Genomic DNA, 17,617 nt, shown 5'->3' on the forward strand with positions numbered 1-17,617 from the left:
GCGACGCTTGTGAGCTTGTAGATCTGCTCACAAGAGTTTTGAGAATATTTAAGGGCGTGTTATTTAAATGACGCTCGTTTTCAGACGTGAGATTTATCAAAGCTCTGACCTAATGTACGCTAGGATTGGCTGTATAGGATCCTTTGATAAATGTGATTTCGACGTTGGTGTACGGCCGAATATATGGAAAAATATAAGCGTTTTTTTACGCTTTGTTGATAAATGAGGGCCATTGTGTTGAATGTTGAGTGGATCTATTTTGACGATATAATAATTTCCATGGGTCCCACTCCTGTAACAAGGAGTGGGATGCTCTTCCAATAACGTATGATCCCTGTATCCCTCAATAAGTACAGTACATTATATTGATAGTAAGACCCTACCTTGTCCTTTTGTTCCGTTTGCTTATTATTTTATGTACAGCACATTGAATTGCCTTGTTGAAATGTGTTATACAAATAAACTTGCCTTGCCTTGCCTTACCTCTACGCCAAATGGAAGAGTACAAGTGAGATACTCTAAAGACTTACATATATTTTTAGGAAGGGGAACTGTGTTTTAACACATCGGGTGCCGATCACGGTCTGGACCGTGTTTTCACATAGTAGCGCTCTGGTGCCGATCACGGTCCGAACCGTGTTTGGTGTCTTTTTGTTTTTTTCGTTTTTTCCCATACGGGGGGGGGGGCTGGAGCAGCTTTGGGATCACCCCCGGTGAATCTGACAAGGATGGGCCAGATGCATCATCGTGTCAAAAAACATGGCGGCGGCGCACATCCGCTTCCGCTCTATTTCCTTCTCTAAAACCCCTATACTCCGAAAAATTTTAGGATGGGGAAAACTACTCATTTTGTATGCGCGATCGCTCCGCCATTGTTACTCGCGTGAGCGATGTTATCGTTCCGGGCGTTAGCCAGCACCATCGGCTGAAATGGAGACATGCTTTTTTTTCTCATGGAATGCACATCGTGGGGTCTACAGTTTAAACAGCGCTGCGCAGCTCAACGGTGAGATTTCGGCACCGAACGTAATCTGTTATTATAAAATGCTGGCACCCGATGTGTTAATACTGTAGATGCCTAGTTCATTTATAACTATCCATGCTGTATACACTTTGTCATAGCAGTTGCTTTATATTGATGTCTTGCTTATGCGGTTGCACAACAAATAATGTACAGAAAATGTATTTATTTGACTCAGTGCTTCTTGCTGCACATCTGTGTGTGTGTGTGTGTGTGTGTGTGTGTGTGTGTGTGTGTGTGTGTGTGTGTGTGTGTGTGTGTGTGTGTGTGTGTGTGTGTGTGTGTGTGTGTGTGTGTGTGTGTGTGTGTGTTTACCTTATGCACGCTACAGCACCTGTGCTCCACTTTTTTGAACAGACTCTCTCTGGAGTCTGTTCAAAAAAGCAGTTTCCAAACAGAGTGAAAAACCTCCCCCACCACCACCTCCCCCTCCCCGAAGTGTCTGCTTTCTCCTGTTTGTACGCTTACCAGTGATTAATGACTGCTCCGCTCCGCTGACAAACACACCCACAACAACAACACAGGGACATGAGAGAGACACAGAGAAAGTCCAAAAGAACAACAGAACACAGAGCAACCAACTGTGCACACCAGCTGAGTTGGAGCCTACTGCATTTGAAGAATTTGATTGGAACAAAGGAGGGCCTAGGGGAGGGAGGGAGAGAGAGAGAGAGAGAGAGAGAGAGAGAGAGAGAGAGAGAGAGAGAGAGAGAGAGAGAGAGAGAGAGAGAGAGAGAGAGAGAGAGAGAGAGAGAGAGAGAGAGAGAGAGAGAGAGAGAGAGAGAGAGAGAGAGAGAGAGAGAGAGAGAGGTATAAATACAGTAGAAGGGGGGAGGTAAAGATGGAGTGTTAGTGGAAGGGCAGGATTAGTGTCTGGGATACTTTCTAGAGAAGTGGTTTTCATTGCCTTGTCTCCTGTGTAACGAAGCCCTCTGGCATCTGCCAGCATGCCAACAGCAGCACAGCATCACTCTGGTCTGCCCCCTTCACACCACAACACGCACACAGAAGCATGAATTTCACGTAGCTACAGTATACATGTTAACATACAGTATATGCAAGTTCTTGCGGTAGACGTTGCATTTACACAGAAACACGTATACTGGTAGCTGTAGTGTAGCCTGGCATTGGCCAGACTGATAAAGTGGATTCTCACAAAATGATCGGGCCAATCAGTGACTGCGTTTCAACTGCTGTCCGTACAACAGTGAAAAGCATCAAAATAATTTTCTGATATCTCATACTCGCTCCCTATGGGCCGAAGTCCAGACTGATACCGGGGAGGAACGTGAGAGTGAAGCCACGTTATCAGTCTGGCCAATGCCAGGCTAGCTGTAGTGTGCTCTCACAACCATGCATGTATGTACTGTATGATCTATGCAAGTCCATACTGCACCTGTGCATGCATGCAGTATATTATATCATAGTAAGTAAGCAGGTAAGTATATATATATATATATATATATATATATATATATATATATATATATATACTGTATATATATACGCTTACTCATACATCCAATGATTTGCATGCAGTTTAACATTTTTGTATGTACAGTATAGTGCGAGTCCTTGAATGTGCATGCACACACACACACACACACACACACACACACACACACACACACACACACACACACACACACACACACACACACACACACACACACACACACACACACACACACACAGTGAAATAGCTTGTACTACACAGGGAGTAAACAGAGCCTCAGTTTAGTGCGTATGCCGCACCATTGCCTTTGTATATGTATTGTTTGGGGGTTTTGTTTGTTTGCCTTTTCTGCTTTATCCCTGAACAAAGAGAGGACTGAGCTAAGCCAAGTACTGGCCTCCATCTTGTTTTTTGAAGAGAGAGGGAGAAGCACACGAGGGAGAAACCCACATTTGGAAGTATTTAAGGACACAATCCACAATCCAATCCAATCCTCTGCCACAAGGAAACCATATGGAATACTTTACAAATGTACAGTGGATTGCAAGGATCTCATTTTAAACCGTACAGAATGCTTTATGAATGGTACAGTAGATTGCAAGTATCTTCTGAGCCAAATCATTTCAGGCCTTTAAGTATTACAAACACATGCAGTATGTTCTGTTTTGCATGTTTTGTTAACAGCACTATTTAACCTTGCAGTGCTTGGCAGGTACACACGCACACACACGCGCACCACATAAACTATACATTTAGCAAGGAATGGGGTGTGAGAAACTTGTGTCGATATGGAGTAAGGGCCACTGGTGTCAGCATTTCATTTGCTCTTTGTTTTATTCAATAACACGTCTTGGCCACTTTCAGAACCTCTTTGTTAGATTTTTTTCTCTTGAAGAATTCACTTTGGGTATTTTCCTTCCAAACCCCAGCTGAGTACTTTCTTCCAGCACAAGCATCCAAGGTGTGGATATATTTTAAATATTCTGACTGAATACACAAGTTGATATTTATTGTTCTTCTCTCCACAGCAGATGGCATTTTTCAAGTCAAATATTATCAGATTTTGCACGAACGGTGTATAGCATTCATCAGCACATTCTAGCATAACAAAAGGGTAATTGTTTGAGTGTTACCAGCCGTGATACCGTGGCTAAATGGTGAAAAAATGTGCCTCATGTCATGTGTTCCATCCCTGTCTTCCATTGCACCATGCACACCGATGTGGTGTCATGGCTGGTGTGATCCCATCGATAGATGGTCTTTAGTTTGTATAACATTCATTTGAACCTAACTTTTAAAGCTGCCTGTATCCTGTAGTCCTAAATGATTCAAGATGTGTTTATTGATATGTTATATCCATGTACACAAGACTAAAATCCTTTGGTTTTGGTTCCTCATTATTGTAATTATAACAACTAGACCATACCCGGTCGACGCATCCGTGGGGGGATATGCGCACATGATCTGGCAACCCGGGAGGCGACATTGTTTCACACATAAACGCTAATAAGAAGCTGAGATTTGATGAAATTGAAAAACGGGCTTCACAGTTAAGTTCAGATGGTAATGGTCAATGGCTGTGTGCAAAATCAGAGCAATTGCTCCAGCCACTGAGGAGAAAACTGAGGAGAACCGGGTAGCTTCACGCACCACTACAGACAGACTCACCCCTTACTAGAATTATAGTAGGATAACAAAGACATAATTAAGAATAGCTAGTAAGAAGAAGGTAAAGATATATATCAAAGTATGAATACATTAGTTATTGCACACTGTTAGCTGAAGGTGCTGCGTGCATGGGTTCTATACTTCTGCCCTACTTCTGAAATGATGGCGTATGGATGAGGAGAAGGAGAGTGCTGTGCATTGTACCTCACGCGTATAGAGCCTTTGTGATGGCAAAGGCCATGCTCACCTCTCTGTGTCGCCTAGAAAGATCCAGCTTGTGAATCAGGGATTCAATAGGAGGTGAAGGATAGTGACCTGTGAAGGAACATTAGTATCTCACGCAAGGTGTGTGTTTGTGTTTGTGTATGTGCGTGTGTGTGTGTGTGTGTGTGTGTGTTGCGCATAACTCGAGCACTGTCCTGACCGATCGACTTCAACTAGGCGTGTGTATCGGCGAAGACCCGAGGGAGTGGTATGCAGAGTCGGAATTGGTTGGACCAGTCGTCTAGAACAGAAAATCAAGACATCTATGTCTGTCTGTCTGTCTGTCTGTGTCCCATTTAATGCCCACTGTATATGGAGATCTCTGTATCTGTCTTTCTGTCTGTATCTCTTGATGTCCCTGAGATCCCTGATGTAATAAATATGTCGTCATAGTACTGGCCTCCAAGCACTATGACAATAGTAACTGCACTAAGTACTCTGACAATTAATACAACGGGTATTGCATAACTGGAGAGGCATCCGTTCCCAACGGGAGCCCAATGGGCTAATTTAGATAATTGTCAACAGTAATTGTTCTGCGTTTGCTACTGTGTTCATGGACAGTAGAACAAAATATAATTTTCATTCTTCATCTCCAATTATTTTGAAATTAACAGTCTTTATAAACAAGTTCCATCAGACATGTTTAGTCTAATTTCAGTTTGTTTTTCTTTTCTTTTACGACCAGCTGTTTATTAAATCTTCAACAATACAGTACAATACAAACAATAAGAAATGTGAAAGTCATAGATTGAATAGTCTTTAGTTAGTTTTTTCAAATTTTAGAGCCCAGATTAATGTGTCTACTCCTCCTATAGACTCCTGCTACACACTATGGCCCAGAGATAGGACTTTATTAGAATCCCCCTGCATTCTTATGACGCTCCTCGGCAGGCCCCCCTGGGTTTGGATTGGTATTACATTAAACTGTATCATCTTACCGACACAAGAGTTACGTCTGGGTCAAGGGCAGCAGTTCCAGGCTCTTTAATAGGAGATGAGAGGGACTTTATGAGGGAGATAAATAAGAGCTTTACCAACAACCTCTGTCTGGACCCCTGGGGGTGGTCGGGGCGACCCTGTGGATCAGAAGGATGAAGGAGAAACGGAAATCCTCAAAGACATAAAAAAAAAATGTGCAGTGAAATTGGCCCAAAGATATTCGGCAAGGGACTCCGGGAGTTGGGGACCAGCGGTGAAGAAGGAGAATGAGTTGTTTCCTGGTGTCGAGAGATGAAGTCCTAACAGAAGGGAAGGACATTTGACAGATGATGTTGGCACCCAAACAGTTGGACGGAAAGATTGTCAGAGATGAAGACATGCATGCAGGCAAAGAGAGACAGACAGGCAGACGAGGCATCACATCAGGTATTGCACTTGAAATCTGTGTCTCCATAATGATCGCATGGCTGCCAGTGGCAGGGGCCTAACAAAAGAAAACCAGATTCATCACAAATAAACAACATTTAGAAGAAATGGAAGGAAAGAGTTATTGCTTGGGAAAAAGTCCTTGGGCATGAGATAGAATTGAATCGCAGCTACTCTGGATGCACATCTGATGTAAAATTCCTATCTCACTTAATGTGCTTGTATTTTTCCATTTTGCTTTCTTTGCCTCTTTCTTTCCTTTAGGTAAAATATTAGAGCAATCTAAATTGAGGCCTGTAGCAGAATAATCTGATCCTATTAAATTTGTCATTCACAATGAAAGTCAGAATCTCTTCATAACTAATGCATACTCTCTTGGGGTGGCAGCATTTTTGCATGCTGCTAACCCCCACCCATAAACTGTAAACATGCGCACACACATGTACACTCATATGTACGCAAATAGAAACAGAGTTAGAGGGGTGAGTGAGTGTGTGTGAGAGAGAGACATGAGGGGGGTGGGATACGTAAAATATTCAGTTCAAGTAAACATCACAGTGTATGCGCATAATGAAATTCCTCATCGAGCAATGAAATACTTATCTGATGAAACCGCCGCAATGATAAATAGTTTAGGACCAGATTCAAAGTTGCAGGTGTTTTTATACTATGTATTTTAACTTTGTAGGCTCCTTTATTACTGCTCGCTCATGAGCATTCCCCAGCCCGTAGTATACTACCCAATCCTTCTTTACACAACGCTATTTGCTCATCATTTTCAGGAGAAAAGAACATTTGCTCCTAACCTCTTGTAAAAGCTTAAATGTCCCACATTGCTCATAAAAGCAGAGTTGGGTATAACTCCCTTCCCTGGGTCTGGCAGAACAGCACACAGGGGATAGCGGTCAGCGGTGCATTTGAGGCCATATGCAAAGCGTTTCATTATAGAACGTTACTATTTGAGGTTGGTTCAGCCTTCAATGTCACTGGCTGTGCACAGGACTTAGTGTTAAGCCAGTGGGGCTGTTGGTGCATGTCCAGGTTGTCAATAACCTTTTCCCCCATGACCTCCCCCCAGACTTGAAAGAGATTACTGGACACTGGCCCCATGAAGCTGGCCCTGATCCAGGTTCTGCTGTGTTCTGATCCATATCAGAAGGGTGTTGCACTGTGAGCAAAGTGAACAGCTGCCATCTGTACTGTATTTTGTTCTTCAAAATGTCAACATGCTCACCAAATAGAAACATGCAACATACTGTATACACATGCACACATAGACAAAAGTGCAGATGCACATGTACTGTACACGTGCGCATACACACACATCACTCTTCCAAGGTTCATTTGTCAAGATGACAGCTGGACTCAGGCTGAGGTGGAGTTTGCCAAACCAAATCCCTCGCTGGTTTAGTAGCAGCCAGAACATCCTGAGAAACATTCTGACACACATTCAGTCCTGCAGTCAGACTGTGTGTGTGTGTGTGTGTGTGTGTGTGTGTGTGTGTGTGTGTGTGTGTGTGTGTGTGTGTGTGTGTGTGTGTGTGTGTGTGTGTGTGTGTGTGTGTGTGTGTGTGTGTGTGTGTGGCGAGGTCCAGCCACCCTCCAGTCTTTGGCATGGTCACACTTGGCAGGAAGAGGAACCATTTTGCCGGGCTCCCACCCAGTCAACATCAAACACAAATAGCCCCCTCAAACATGTACATCTGGGACCATCCGTACACATGTGTTTAACTGAAAGAGACCTGTGAGGTGCTGGTCCCACTAGGCTGAAGGGGGCTGTAGCCTACACTTACAGTACACTACACTACGCTCTCCAAACCGCACCTCCAGCTGTGTTCACAGAAAACCACAGGATGTTGGTAAGACTAGACCGATGGGGGCAACGTGAGACAGATTGAGGCGGGCAGCGTTCGATCAAGCCAAGGCCACAATGTGCGGTCAGGATAGATGATTCCGTCCCCTCTGCTCACACCACTTTGCAATAAAGATTTCTCAAGCCAGGTTAGTGTCCAATCACAGTCCTCAGCGACCCTTGGCTGATGTCCCATTGGTCACCTGGCTTCCTGTTTCTAGACCGCAGGGCTCACATCCCATTACAGAGTTCTGCTGAGGCAGTCAATTTAAAGCTACTTTGCTTCTCCCCCTCCTCTCTTCCTCCTCTCTCTCTTTTTTTACTCATGTTTTCTCTCTAGTCTGCATTTCTCCCCTGGCTGCAGAGTGCTGGATCTTGAATTTGAGCACAAGAAGGGAGGGAACCCAGGAAGGGAGAGAGGGGTATGGAAGCTGGACATCATACTGTCCTCTTCCTTCTCTCTCTCTCTCTCTCTCTCTCTGTAGCGTGCTGTAAATGTCTCCCTCAGTCTTCAGTCTAATCATCCAGATTGTGTCTCATGACGGGGGGGGGGATGGGGGGGGGGGGGGGTTGAGGGGTTCTTCATATTGTCCTTGTCAAAGCGTGTGGGAGTGGCTAAAGAAGTCATCACATCCCTCATAGTTCATGATTCATGAAAAGAGGGATACAGACTAGAGTTCTCAAATTCTGCCCGAACCCGAGGGCTCGCATTATTATTGAAAACTATTATTTTCAATAATAATGATACTTTATTAGCAGTTTACATACAAGCGCAAGACAGTCGGCTACAGTTCAAAATACAAGGTCTGCTTGTGCTTGCCTTGTTCTCATACTAGAAGATGATTTGTTTTGTACTACTGCTACTACTGCACAGCGCAAGTGCATGCATGGTCAGTGGCGTATGTCGCTCACCGAACATATAGTAGCAGGTCTGCAACTGCAGTAGAACACGTTTTGGGTTTGTAACTTTGTTTAACTTTGTAGACTAGAATAGATCTCTGCTTTGCTGATAAAATATAAATTACACGAGCAGCGGCAGCGCCATCAGGGAGAGAGAGAGAGAGAGAATGAGAGATACAACAGGGATTTAACATTCTAGCACTAAATACCTATTTCGTACTAACCTATTTCGCGCAGAAGAGAACTTACTAAGTTAGCATGATGTTTTATGACACAACAACTGAACATGATTGTGATGTTTCCATTATGAAAACTATTATAATGTCCGTTGACTCCATTCGCTCTCTCACTTGCGAGTCGCAACATGGCACTGCCTGCTCACACTGGCAATCTTTTTTTTGGGGGGGGGGGGGGGGGGGTTTCAGGCTTAAAATGATGAGAACTGCTCGGGCCGAGCCGGGCCTCGGGCTGGCCCAGTCGGGCCAGTTAGAGCCGGGCTTTAATTTTCAGGCCTGTTGAGAACTCTAATACAGACAGCCAGAGAGAGAGAGAGAGTGCTGCTGTCTAAATAAAGCACCATTTAAAACATACTGTAGATACAAAAAGTAGTAATAATAGTCTGTATGAGGACAAAGATCTCACCCTCCACACCTGGCTTCCCTCCCCGTACACGATTCAGCCCTCCGCAGTGGTGGACAGGTACTCTACCCCTGCACCACTTGAACACCCTATATTACCTATATCTCAAGGGGTAGGGTTAGGGTATTTCAGTTATAAGTTTCAAGTCTCTGCAAGTTCATCTTCATACCATACCGAAATGTACGGAATATAATGGCTTCCTCGTGAATTAAACAAACTACTCAATGAGCTAAACGTGCCAGTCCACCGGTATGGTCCTTTGAATTGATACCTTTGTGTGTGCTTGTCTACTGTATTGTACAGCACGGGTGACATCTGGTTTTATTGTGTGGTTATGTCAGTTATATAAGATCTAACAAGCATACAAATATAAGATCTATCGACAGATCGCAGCCGCCTCCTCATCTGCCTCTCGTCGATGCTCTTTCTGTTCAGAGCTAACCAGCTCAGGTTGTGACCTGTTGGCCAGTACCTCTGTATCTCTGCTTGCCCGTACAGCCTCACCACCATATAGTGTTAAAGGAACATCTCTCTCTGCTTGTTTATTTGGAACACCTGGCTCCCTTTGTTTAGGGCTCTCAAGCTATGGTGGGCCCAGCTATTTCCATGGCTTTCAGATGTTTAGGTGTTTGCTGTGACTTTGCTGTCTGCTGCAAGTGCCAGTGTCTGGGCTTAGATGCTACTGCAGCACAGTCACTCCCTGAACCACCACACACCCTAATTGGTACAGTTATGACAGGCCTCTGTGTGTTATTTGTGAGTGTGTTTGTGTTTTGCTATTTGTGTGTGTGTGTGTGTGTGTGTGTGTGTGTGTGTGTGTGTGTGTGTGTGTGTGTGTGTGTGTGTGTGTGTGTGTGTGTGTGTGTGTGTGTGTGTGTGTGTGTGTGTGTGGGGGGGGGGGGGGGGGGGGGGTATGCGGGTAGTGTGTGTACTTGTACTGAATGCCTTCAAGGTTTTTCGGAAATCATCATGAAAGGAAATGCATTCCAGCAGCTAGTTCACTTTTATTCATATCATTACTTTCCCCTCAATATTCTGTCTGTCTGTATCTTATCTGTTATCTGTCTGTGCCTTGCACAGTTCATCTTTACCAAAGTTTTATTTTCCTAAAGTAACTTCAGAATCCTATACATGTCATTATTGTTCAAAACAATTTGAAACAATTTTACTGTAGTCACTACACAGCTGTATATCTGGATTCTCGTTTTTTTCATGTGTTTGAAATGATGTGTATTGTTAAATAGAACACTAAGTGGTTCAACAAGGATATGTGTTCTTGTGATTGTACTGTATATGACTGATGCCATGCCCGATCTTACACTGTAGGTCCACTCTCAAAATGTCTCGGCTGGTGGAATAAAGCTAGGAGGCAATCCCAAAAATAAAACAAGCTGTTTTCTATTACCAGACTGAGAACATGGAGGCATACCTGAAATTGTATCCAATGCAAAAATCTGTCACGGTCTAGAACATCTGACATAAATCCTATCTGTGTTTTAGATTTGGCTTTGGTTTCCTTTAGGGAACAGAAGTGCAGTGTAGTGTATGTCATGTTTGACAGTGCTGGCTCAGTGGGAGATGGTTTAGCTGGGGTCACGACCCCCAGTTGTCAGTTGGAAGACCTTAAGTTTCTGACAGCAGGGGATTGATGTCAACCAAGGCACTGGCTAAGAACCAATCTGAGAACCCAAAACAACAATAAATAAATAAATAGATGTTTTCCTTTTTTTTTTACCACCTCCTTTTTTGTGCAGAAACAGGAACTCGGTTTGGCTCCCCCCCTTCCGTAGTGCACTTCCGCCCAGGTACTTCTTCTTCTTCCTACTAACAACAACATTACATGTTTAGACCAGTGGTGCTGGGAGTTTAGCTAAAACTTAAAACATAAAAACTAAAACACCGTGTCTTCTCCTCCGCGTCATCAGCGCCCATACCCAGGGTGGGGTTGGCGAAAGGGCCTACTCTGTGTGGAGTTTGCATGTTCTCCCCGTGTCTCCTAGGGTAGTTAATACCCTCACAAAAACATGTAGTAATCCTGGCCGCTATACCGCCTCCCCCATGACAGCCGGGGCGCCTGATGGAGGGAAAGGGAACTGGTTGGAATAACGTGTTCCTTCCACGCGCTACGTCCAACCAGGGAAACTCCCCCCTGTCAGGTGACAAGAAGGTCAGTTGGCTCTCACGCACTGAAGGAAGCATGAGCTCGGCCCTGGCCTCCCTGGCTATGGGGGACTGGTGTAGCGCTGGTGTGGCGCCCAGGAGCACTTAGGAAATTGGCACCGGGTGAAAAAAATGGGTTACGCGGGATAAAAATTATTTAAAAAAAACAAACTAAAACACATGTTTAACAGGGTTCTAACTAGTTACAGTACTACACAACCCAAGGGGTGAAAGTGGCTTGAAGTTCTTGCCAGAACTATACCTCATACTTCACCTCCTCATATTGTTTTCCCCATTCATGCATCCCTGAACACATGCACTAAATGTATTTATGCCTGTACAGCATGGTGTAGAAATTAGAAAAAACACATGATATTATGCATATAAAATTATATATTTAAAAAAAATTACACAAAACGTCAATATCAATTTAGAACTCAACAATTAGGCTACTTTTCTTAGAAATTACAAATGTGTAAAAAAAAAAAAGCTTCAATATGAATATCAGCATCAACCTCAACAGTTACTTTTCTTTGAAATTACAAATTAAACTGTTTTGAGATGACAAGCACATAAAGCACTTGATATAATATCTAGAAAAATGTAATCAAATTGTGTGTATGTACCACAGATGTGTTAACTTACTTTTGTTTTAAATTAAACATAATTATAACTCATAACTAAACTAATTATCCTAATAATGTGTCAGCCTGGGCCAACCACAAAAATGTTTAGAATGTTGGTGGAATTGAATTAGTCTCTGCCAGTGCTCCTCATGTCAAGAGTGTGCGGTTTGGTTGGTTGTGAAGGGGGGGGATCTATTTACTGCTCGGTGATCCAATCCTGTGTAGAGCCTGCCACGCACACAAATAGGCACGCACAAAGGCCGTTTCTTTATCCGTTCTAAACGAGATTTGCAACCTGTAAAGTGAACTGATGCATCCCAGGCAGTCATTGTTGCGCACCACAGACAAATTGACGTCGTGGCTCGCGATTGAACGAAACCTCTCTGTGGAGTAAATAAACACCACAAACAGCACGGAATGCGTTGGCACAAACACACTGGAACGATTTAGAAGCACGTTATAAGAAAACTAACGCTTATGTTGATTTAACGTTATTACATGTTTTCTTGTTGGACATGCGTTCGCGACAGGTTACAATATGGGCTTTTGACAGCATTGCTTTCCCCTCTTCTTCCCGGTATGGCGTACCGTACCGGCGCTGAATCTTTTAACGGAACGCCGTTCCGGCCCACTTTCCCCCCTTCATAACTCTATATAAATATATATATTTCTTTTACACGATTTAAAAAAAAACTTGTATATCACATTTCTTTATTATGACCTTAATGCATACCACAAGCGGTTCTTCTCTCTTAAATCTGGGGGCGGGATGATTTGATTGACAACCTACACAACCAATAGCATTCATTCCCCGCCCCGCTCTTGATTGACAAGCTACCCAACCAATAGCATTCTTTGGGGGTTGTTTTCCGGTTCCCTGGTCACATGTCTGGTCTCAACCAATAGCGTTTGAGTTCCGGCGTGGCCAACTGTATATATTAAAGATGGGAGGATACACGTTCCTGAACTATCGGCTTCATTTTCGGTCTGTAGAAAGCTCCATTCATTCTTTACAGTCTATGGTTGAAGCTAATAAATACAACAGTCACATGTTATTTTATGTTACAATATCACACAAGGCAGAGGTCAGCCACTACCAGAGCTCCAAACACCCACAGTATAATCAGCTAAGGCCGTTCAGCATGTACTGTTAGCCACCAACACTGAGCTATCCAACACAGAGATGTGCCAATGCTAACATATGTGTAGTAGTCTAGTCTACAGTGTAGTCACGGCCAGCTAGAGTAAAGTTTAAGCAAGGTTAAATAGCGTAGCCAGCCAAGGTTAACTCGCATAGATCCAGCCAATACCATGCTGTGGATGCCAATTAGTGGATGCTTTCCATACAAAGACGCTTACGATTATATATGTCAATCTGTCGCATTGCTACAGTGTGATGCTGTCATTTCTTCTCACAGTAATGACGGCATCTACAGTACTCACCATCTGTGCAGTCCCATTTGAAAATGTATTCTATTTCAAAGAGAGCTTTGACTTCTACACGTAGGGGGTGCCACAAATTACAAAAGTTTGCAGAAATGGCATTTGTTTTTGCAATTGTTACCCATCTTAGGGTTATTGAAACATACTCAACACACAACACGCAAGTACTCAAATGCAGATGACAATGCCTGCCCAACCGGCACGCTGAAGATACTCAGAGAACAAAAATCCAAGAAGACAGTAGTTATGTAACACTTCTTCTCTTTCTTCTTCTTCTTCTTCTTATGAATAGCAGTAGTTTTGTTTATTATAGTCTTATGTACTGTATAGTAGTTGAGGACACTGTAACAGCATATTAACACATTGGGTGCCATAATTTTATAATAACAGATTACAATGTGTTAACAGGTCAGAGATCCCCAGCCTCTCTACAGTAGTGGTAGAAGTGTGTTCTCATCCATTCTCTTCATCTCCTCAGCCCTGTTTTCCCTGGAGAACCAGAATCATGATCATTTTCCATTTGGACCAGTTTTGCCAGGCAGAGTGGAGCTAAGCTCACTGATAAGATCTCCTTAAGACCTAGACAAGCTGTCAGTAATGAAGAGAGTTGCTTTGATCTGTCGACAAATAGGTCATTTAGCCTGTGTCTGGTTTCTGATGCAGAGTGATACACACTCTCTCTCTCTCTCTCTCTCTCTCTCTCTCTCTCTCTCTCTCTCTCTCTCTCTCAGATAACAACTGGAACATCTGTCTTCATTGTTTTATATAATGTGGTCTAAAGTGGCTTTTATTTTTGGGGCAGGCTACAGGAATGTTCTATTGGGTGAAGCAAACATGTCAATATATCTCACAAGGCGAAACAAGATACAAAGAGGAGTGATTCAGGATAGTCAGTGTATTTATTTCACTGGTAAGGGTGTGGGTTGATTTAAAATTTCATAAAGCAGTGAAAAGCCTGAATGTTTTTGCTCAACAGTGGTGCTGCAATGACGTCATCTGTTCAGTGGTGGATGATGATTTAGTGTTTGGCCTTGTTTTTAGGTAAAAGTGTTATTGTCTCCGCCAGGCCGAAAGGCATGGCGAGAGAGTAAGTTTTACCCCCTGTCCGTCCGTCCGTGTGTGTGTGTGTGTGTGTGTGTGTGTGTGTCATTCTGTCTTGTCTGTGTACAGCTAATCTCTGGCACCGTTGGCTTGATCGCAGCGAAACTGTGCACACACAGTCCCTGGATGCCAGAGCAGAACCTCTGCTCCAAATTTTTTACATGGGCCTTTTATAGCGCCACCAGGAGGCCGATTTGTGCAAAACACATTTTTGAACAGTACTCCTACACATTTTTGCCAAAAATCCCCCAAATCGGTACACAGTATCTCTATAGTCATTAAAAGAAACGGCTCATTTCAGATTTTTCATATTCCATCCTGATTGACAAAAATTGTCTTTCAAAGTTTGCAGGAGTACTCTGTTTCGAACAAAATGCCTCAAATCATGAACACAGCATGCAATTTCCGTGAAATTTTGCACACACATTCCCATTAGGCCGAGGAAGAAATGCCATTTGAAAATGTTCAAATCAGCCTCATGGTGGCGCTGTAACAGGCCGATTCGTGTTTTTACCTATAACTGTGCCGATCAGTGTAAAACTTTGTATGCACACTCTCTAGAGGCCAAGGACAAACCTTTGCCCTGCATTTTTCACATTTGCCTTTTATAGCGCCACCAGGAGGCAGACTTATGTAAAAGACATTTTTTGATATTAAGCCTTCATATTTGATCCAAATTTCACGCAAATCGGTACACATGCTCTCTATAGTCATGTGATCAAGACGGATCTGTTTGATTTTTCATATGCCATCCTGATTGGCTAACATTGACATGTAATGTTTGCAGGAGTGGCCCGCTTTGAACAAAATGCCGCAAGTCATGAATGCAGCGTCCGATTACGGTGAAACTTTGAACGCACATTCACACTATGTTGAGGAACAAATGCCACCCTTTTAACATTGGCCTGTTATAGCGCCACCAGCAGGTCAAATTTAGCAAAACACATTTTTAGAACAAAATGCCTCAAATCATGCATGCAGTGTCCGATTGCCGTGCACGGCCTAGGAATAAATGGCATCCTTTTCACATTGGCCTATTATAGCGCCACCAGGAGGCCATAATAACCTACCTGACCTGGCGGAGACTTGTGCTCCGAGGAGCACTTTTTCTAGTTGTTTTTATGTTCGTTGTTGATTTGTTTTGTACTATATGTGAGAGCATCTTATGAGCATACCGTATAATGTGAGCTTTCTAACGTTTTAATAAAGGGTGTTTTAAAAGTCAAAAGTCTCTCTCTCTCTCTCTCTCCCTCTCCCTCTCCTCTCTCTCTCTCTCTCTCTCTCTCTCTCTCTCTCTCTCTCTCTCTCTCTCTCTCTCTCTCTCTCTGTGTCTCTTGCTGTCTCTCAATCTCTCTCTCTGACTCTCTCTCTCTCTGACTCTCTGACGAAAAGTGCTTTTGATTATTAGGGCTCTTGAAAATTAATTCCTTTATCATGTATTATAAAATGAAGTGCAGTGGGTGTTTAAGTGTGTGTGCGCGTGTGTGCGTGTGTGTGTGTGTGTGTGTGTGTGTGTGTGTGTGTGTGTGTGTGTGTGTGCGTGCGTGTGCGTGTGCGTGCGTGCGTGCGTGCGTGCGTGCGTGCGTGCGTGTGTGTGTGTGTGTGTGTGTGTGTGTGTGTGTGTGTGTGTGTGCGTGCATGCATGCGTGCGCGGATGAGTGAAAGAGTAGCTCTTCCTTCAGTTCATTAAAAAACAAAAGTGCTGTACAGTTGAGTCTGTCCATGGCACTGCATCATCATCCCAGCTTTATTGATGACAGATCCTCCTCCACTGATGTCAGTGGATTGACAGATATCTATGCCACTATTTAAATGACATCCTGTCTGTCACAATATTCTTAGATATAAGGTGGATGGGGGGTTGATTGATTGGTGTGTGTGTGTGTGTGTGTGTGTGTGTGTGTGTGTGTGTGTGTGTGTGTGTGTGTGTGTGTGTGTGTGTGTGTGTGTGTGTGTGTGTGTGTGTGTGTACGTCTCATTACATACATGATTAATAATCATCTAGAAATTCACAGAATCTCTGTCAGTGAGTGAGCGAGTGTGAGTCATCAATATGATGATCACAGTCTGGCCTGGACTCCATATTTGGTCATGCCTCACACAGATCTCCATATTTGTGCAGAAAAGGGACACAGACAGACAGATACAGGAATAAGGATAAATGCTCGAATGGAATTGTGGTCTCTTCACATCACTTCCTAACTGGTGAGGATTTACAAATTGTGGATTGAAGTCGTTACATTTCTCATATATATGGCTTTGGTCCCCACAGAATTCTTTTTAGAGGAGGGTCACAGTGGTACAGTGTGAGTTCAACTGAGCTCCTAATCTGTATCTGTTTCATGAGGTAGGCGTTCTTTGAAGTAATAAGAATAACCATCGACGCCTAGAGCTCGTTGATTACCTCAGCTGTCAGTTGTAATTCACAGAGATATGAGCACAGTCCTCAAGAAGAATAAGCCCCCCCCCCCTCACCCCTCCACCCCTAGTGATGATGATGATGATGATGAGGACAGTGATGATGGCAGTGTTGGCGATAATGACAGGTTGTTATTCCACTGCTAGGAGCAGCCAAGATGACACCTGTCTAATATCGTGTGTCCTTCCCTTGTCCTTGTTAGTTGCTCAAGCTATTTTCTCGGCAGGGCAGATTTCCTGGTGTGTCAAAAGCTAAATTGGTTCCATGAGAGGAAGATGGAGACAGCTTTGGACAGTGTCAGACTGTTTAGGTGTACTCGTGGCTCTGCCCTGAAATAGTCCCTGATTAGAAGAGAGAAGCTGGCTGATACTGTGTCCGTGTGCACTCACACATACTGCATTTTGTGTGCACAGTATGTGTGAAAGAGTGGTTTCATTGGCTGAAATGTTGCTAATGGAAGGAGATGGAAGGCTTGCACGGTGGTTAGTTCATGTGTGGACACATGCCTGGCACTGTGCTTAATACACTACTGTAGATCTTTATCTTTCAGAATGAGCTTAAACGTGGACACATTTACAATTTACAATGTAAAAGAATGACGCTATAAATGCATCATTTACCACTTATTACCATATACAACAATGTTTGCTAAACATGATCATCTCTCTCTCTCTCTCTCTCTCTCTCTCTCTCTCTCTCT

The 17,617-nt window shown here is 43.5% G+C and overlaps 1 protein-coding gene across 1 annotated transcript in view; it reads left to right on the plus strand.

Annotated features, from left to right (window-relative positions):
* The window catches only part of LOC311052801 (cadherin-4-like), a 256,530-nt gene that overhangs the window by 194,426 nt on the left and 44,487 nt on the right, over positions 1-17,617 (plus strand). The gene's annotated exons all lie outside the window — the stretch shown is intronic.

This window comes from Gymnoscopelus microlampas (genome assembly GCF_963454915.1).
Source record: "Gymnoscopelus microlampas genome assembly, chromosome: 10".
NCBI classification, from domain to species: Eukaryota; Metazoa; Chordata; class Actinopteri; order Myctophiformes; family Myctophidae; genus Gymnoscopelus; species Gymnoscopelus microlampas.